This window comes from Arachis ipaensis, chromosome B07, assembly GCF_000816755.2.
Source record: "Arachis ipaensis cultivar K30076 chromosome B07, Araip1.1, whole genome shotgun sequence".
NCBI lineage: Eukaryota > Viridiplantae > Streptophyta > Magnoliopsida > Fabales > Fabaceae > Arachis > Arachis ipaensis.
Genome location: NC_029791.2, coordinates 66,248,039 through 66,254,180, shown reverse-complemented (window position 1 = coordinate 66,254,180; position 6,142 = coordinate 66,248,039). Strand labels below are relative to the sequence as shown.

General features: G+C 37.9%; 1 long non-coding RNA gene across 1 annotated transcript in view; it reads right to left on the bottom strand.

Annotated features, from left to right (window-relative positions):
• LOC110264641 overlaps positions 728-6,142 on the bottom strand; it is a 24,682-nt gene continuing 19,267 nt past the window's right edge. Inside the window, exon 3 of the long non-coding RNA XR_002350813.1 lies at positions 728-780. This is a non-coding gene — a long non-coding RNA (uncharacterized LOC110264641). The remainder of the gene's footprint in view (positions 781-6,142) is intronic.

Genomic DNA, 6,142 nt, shown 5'->3' with positions numbered 1-6,142 from the left:
TTACGCCTTACTCCATCAATTAACCACCATCCCTGCCAGGCGCATAGCGTCTCATAATTCTCAGCATATAACAGTAATCCTGTGGTTTTCAGATAAATCATTTTTCAGTATATCAAAAATTCATCATTGTATTCCGAGTCCCAAACTCATCTCAACCACTGTCAATTCATAATTTCCATTCCGAACTTATTAGTTCACCTCTTTCACAATTCATTCTGAACTCATCAGTTCACCACTTTCACAATTCCTTATCAATAATCACCAATACCATACGACGTTTTCTTACTCAACCAAAATCATCCTCAGTACTCCAGAAACCTAAGCCTCCATTCACTAATTTTTTACCAGAATTACCGAATTGGATTCACCTAGGACCTTCTCTATGTTTTAACATCCAAAAACAAGCCAAAAATACTTAGATAGGTGTCACAGAAGTTTACAAGCTTGCCAGAATGCTGAAACAGTTAAAAAACAAGATTTTTATTGAAAAACAGGGCAGTGTGCATATGCACAGGGGTGTGTGTGCGCATGCCTGATGAGCGGATAATTTATACGATTTTTGGCATTATTTTTAGTATGTTTTTAGTATATTTTAGTTAGTTTTTATTATGTTTTTATTAGTTTTTAAATAAAAATCACATTTCTGAACTTTACTATGAGTTTGTGTATTTTTTTTGGGATTTCAGGTATTTTCTGGCTGAAATTGAGGGACCTAAGCAAAAATCTAATTCAGAGGCTGAAAAAGGACTGCAGATGCTGTTGGATTCTGACCTCCCTGCACTCGAAGTGGATTTTCTGGAGTTACAGAGGCCCAATTGGTGCGCTCTCAAATGCGTTGGAAAGTAGACATCCTGGGATTTCCAGCAATATATAATAGTCCATACTTTGCTCAAGATTTGATGGCCCAAACTGGCGTTCCAAGACAGCATAGAAATTATAGCGTCAAAACGCCAGAACTGGCATAAAAGCTGGAGTTAAACGCCCAAACTGGTACAAAAGCTGGCGTTTAACTCCAAGAAAAGTCTCTACATATGGAAGCTTCAATGCTCAGCCCAAGCACACACCAAGTGGGCCCGGAAAAAGATTTCTGCATTAATTACCTATTTCTGTAACCCTAGGCCACTAGTTTTCTATAAATAGGACCTTTAGCTATTGTATTTATGGACTTTTGATACCTTTTGATCTTTATGTTCACGTTCGGGGGCTGGCCATTCCGCCATGCCTGGACCTTTTGTTCTTATGTATTTTCAATGATGGAGTTTCTACACACCATAGATTAAGGTGTGGAGCTCTCCTGTTCTTCATGAATTAATACAATTACTATTGTTCTTCTATTCAATTCACGCCTACTTCTTCTCTAAGATATTCATTTATTCTTCAACTTGATGAATGTGATGATCCGTGACACTCATCATCATTCTCACCTATGAATATGTGCCTGACAACCACCTCTGTTCTACTAGCAATGGCTTGAATGCGTATCTCTTGGGTTTATAATCTAAGATTGGAACCTTCGTGGTATAGGCTAGAATTATTAGCGGGCATTCTTGAGATCCGGAAAGTCTAAACCTTGTCTGTGATATTCCGAGTAGGATCTGGGAAGGGATGATTGTGACGAGCTTCAAACTCACGAGTGTTGGGTGTGTGACAGACGCAAAAGGATCAAAGGATCCTATTCCAACATGATCGAGAACCGACAGATGATTAGCCGTGCGGTGACAGCACATTTGGAACATTTTCACTGAGAGGACGGGAAATAGCCATTGACAACGGTGATGCCCAACATAAAGCTTGCCATGGAAAGGAGTATGAATGATTGGAAGAAGGCAATAGGAAAGCAGAGGTTCAAGAGGAACAAAGCATCTTCATACGCTTATCTGAAATTCCTACCAATGAATTACATAAGTATTTCTATCTTATTTTATGTTTTATTCATCTTTTAATTATCAATTCTCCATAATCATTTGAATCTGCCTGACTGAGATTTACAAGGTGACCATAGCTTGCTTCAAGCCGATAGTCTCCGTGGGATCGACCCTTACTCACGTAAGGTATTACTTGGACGACCCAGTGCACTTGCTGGTTAGTTGTGCGGAATTGTGACAAAGTGTGATTCACGTTTGAGAGCTCCAAGTCTTTGGCGCCATTGTTGATGATCACAATTTCGTGCACCAAGTTTTTAGCGCCGTTGCCGGGGACTGTTCGAGTTCGGACAACTGACGGTTCATCTTGTTGCTTAGATTAGGTAATTTTACTTTTTATTTTCGAAAATTTTTTTTAATACAAAAAAAATTTTCTATTTTGTTCTTCAGAGTTTTTAAGAATGAATTCTAGAGTTTCATGATGATCTGTTGAAGTTTGGCTGGCTGTGAAGCCATGTGTAATCTTATTGGACCGAGGTTTCAGCTTATCATCACAAGAACTTGTTGATTTCTATCAATTTCGCTGTTGTTAGCAATGATCTGCTAAAGTTTGGCTGGCCATTGGCCATGTCTAGTGTTTTGGACCGGAGCTTTCATTGAAAGCTTGGCTGGCTAGTAAGCCATGTCTAATTCTCGGACCGGAGTCTTAGACTAGCATTGCAATGATTCCTGGAACTCTTATTAAAAATTTTGAATCCCTTTATTTTCTTTTCCACTCAATTTTCGAAAAATCACAAAAAAAAATTTATAAAACCATAAAAATAAAAAATATTTTATGTTTGAGTCTAATATCAATTTTTAAGTTTGGTGTCAATTGCATGTCTTTATTCTTCTTGCATTTTTTGAATATATGCATTATGTTCTTCATTGATCTTCAAGTTGTTCTTGATGATTTCAGTGCTCTGATCTTTAATTTCTCTTATTTTGTGTCTTTTGATGTTTCTTACATGCATTTTCAAATTGTTATAGTCCTTAGTATACAAACTTCTAAGTTTGGTGTCTTGCATGCATTGTTTATTTGATCTTAGTTGCATTTCTATTGTTTCTCATCATTAAAAATTCAAAAAATTTCAAAATTGTGTCTTTTCAAGTCAATAACACAGAGAATTGAAGATTCAGAACATTCAGCAGAAGAATTACACAGAAAAAGCTGGGCGTTCAAAACGCCCAGTGAAGAAGGAAAACTGGCGTTTAAACGCCCAAAAAGATAGGATTTTGGGCGTTAAACGCCAGAATGGATGCCATTCTGGGCGTTTAACGCCAGGATGACACTAGAGGGAAGATTTTGTTTTTAATTCAAATCTTTTTCAAGTTTTCATAATTTTTCAAAATCAATTTTTTTTTCAAATCATATCATTTCAATCATATCTTTTCAAAATCAATTTCTTTTCAATTTTTTTTATTTATTACTATTTTCGAAAATCCTTGCTACAATTAGTGATTTTCAAGTTATTACTTGCCTATTAAGAAAGGAGAAAAAGTTTTAATTCTAGAAGCATATCTTCTAATTTCTTGTTAGTCAAGTAATCAACTTTAATTTTAAAACTTTCCTTTTTTTATTTGATTTTCAATCATATCTTCTCAATCATATCTTTTCAATCACATCTTTTTCAAACTTAATTTTCAATCATATCTTTTTGATTTCTAATTTCAAAATTTTTTTCAAAAATCACTTAATTTCTTTCCCAATCTTAATTTTCGAAAATCCTTTACCAAATTTTCAAAATTTCTTTTAATTATTTCAAAATCTTTTAATTTAATTTCGAAAATTCTTCCCCTCTTCTCACACCCTTCTATTTAAGGACTAACACTCCTCCTCAATATGCAATTCGAACTCTATCTCCCTTGATAAGTTCGAATTCTCTCTTCTCTACCTCCTCCTTCCATTCTTCTTTTCCTTTGACATCTCAAGGAATCTCTATACTATGACATAGAGGATTCCATATTTTCTTCTTCTCTCTTTTCATATGAGCAGGAGTAAGGACAAGGGCATTTTTGATGAAGCTGATCCTGAACCTGAAAGGCCCTTGAAGAGAAAGCTAAGAGAAGCTAAAGTACAAATCTCTATAGAGGACCTAACAGAACTTTTCAAACAAGAAGAAGCCATGGCAGCCAAAAACAACAACAATGCCAGCAACACAAAGAAAGTGCTTGGTGACTTTACTGCACCTACTCCTGACTTCTATGGGAGAAGCATCTCAATCCCTGCCATTGGAGCAAACAACTTTGAGCTTAAGCCTCAATTAGTCTCTCTGATGCAACAGAATTGCAAGTTTCATGGATTCCATTAGAAGATCCTCATCAGTTCTTAGCTGAATTCTTGCAAATCTGTGATACTGTCAAGACCAATGGGATTGATCCCGAGGTCTACAAGCTTATGCTTTTTCCCTTTGCTGTAAGAGACAGAGCTAGAACATGGTTGGATTCACAACCTAAAGAAAGCCTGAACTCTTGGGAAAAGCTAGTCAATGCCTTCTTGGCAAAGTTCTTTCCACCTCAAAAATTGAGCAAGCTTAGAGTGGAATTCCAAACCTTCAGACAGAAGGAAGGTGAATCCCTCTATGAAGCTTGGAAAAGATACAAGCAATTGATCAGAAGGTGTCCTTCTGGCATGCTTTCAGAATGGAGCATCATAGGTATCTTCTATGATGGTCTATCTGAACTGTCCAAGATGTCATTGGATAGCTCTGCTGGAGGATCTCTTCATCTGAAGAAGAAGTCTGCAGAAGCTCAGGAACTCATTGAAATGGTTGCAAATAACCAATTCATGTACACCTCTGAAAGAAATCCTGTGAATAATAGGACAAATCAGAAGAACGGAGTTCTTGAGATTGATACTCTGAATGCCATACTGGCTCAGAATAAAATATTGACTCAACAAGTCAATATGATTTCTCAGAGTCTGTCTGGAATGCAAGCAGCAACAGGCAGTACCAAAGAAGCTTCATCTGAAGAAGAAGCTTATGATCCTGAGAACCCAGCAATGGAAGAGGTGAATTATAGAGGATGTCTTGGTAAAGGTTGAAGACCATTACATCCCTGCTAATTTCATAATCCTAAAGACTGAGAAGTGTATGGATGAATCCATCATCCTTGGCAGACCCTTCCTAGCCACAACAAAAGCTATGATTGATGTTGACAGAGGAGAATTGGTCCTTCAAGTGAATGAGGACTCCCTTGTGTTTAAAGCTCAAGGATCTCCCTCTATAATCATGGAGAAGAAGCATGAAAAATTTCTCTCAATGCAGAGTCAAACAGAGCCCCCACATTCAAACTCTAAGTTTGGTGTTAGGAGGCCATGCTCTGAGTATCTGTGAGGCTCCATGAGAGCCCATTGTCAAGCTAAAGTGCTTGTTGGGAGGCAACCCAATTTTTACTTATCTATGTTAAATTTCTATTTTCTATTGTTATTTTATGTTTTCTGTAGGTTGATGATCATGTGAAGTCACAAAAACAACTGAAAAAGTAAAAACAGAATGAAAAATAGTATTAAAAATAGACCACCCTGGAGGAGAAACTTACTGGCATTTAAACGCCAGTAAGGGTAGCAGAATGGGCGTTAAACGCCCAGTCTGGCACCATTCTGGGCATTTAACGCCAGAAAGGGGCACAAAGCTGGCGTTTAACGCCAGGATTGGTAGAAAAGGGTGTTTTGTACTCCACTTGGTGCAGGGATGAAAAATTCTTGACACCTCAGGATCTGTGGACCCCACAGGATCCCCACCTATCCCACCTCTCTCTCTCTCTTCTTCACCCATTCACCAATCACCTCATTACCTCTTCCCCAAAAAACCCCTCACCTATCAAATCCTACCCTCTTCTCCATAAACCCTTCACCAATCCACATCCATCCATCATAAAACCCCACCTACTTCACCATTCAAATTCAAACCACTTTTCCTCCCAAACCCACCCTATATGGCCGAACCCTAACCCTCTCTCTACCCCTATATAAACCCATCTTCACTCCTTCATTTTCACAAATAATAAACCCTACTTCTCCCCCTTGGCCGAAACACCAACCTTCCTCTATCTCCTCTATTTCTTCTTCTTCTACTCTCTTCTTTCTTCTTTTGCTCGAGGACGAGCAAATCTTCTAAGTTTGGTGTGGTAAAAGCATTGCTTTTTGTTTCTCCATTACCATTTATGGCACCAAAGACCGGAGAAACCTCTAGAAAGAGGAAAGGGAAGGCAAAAGCTTCCACCTCCGAGTCATGGGA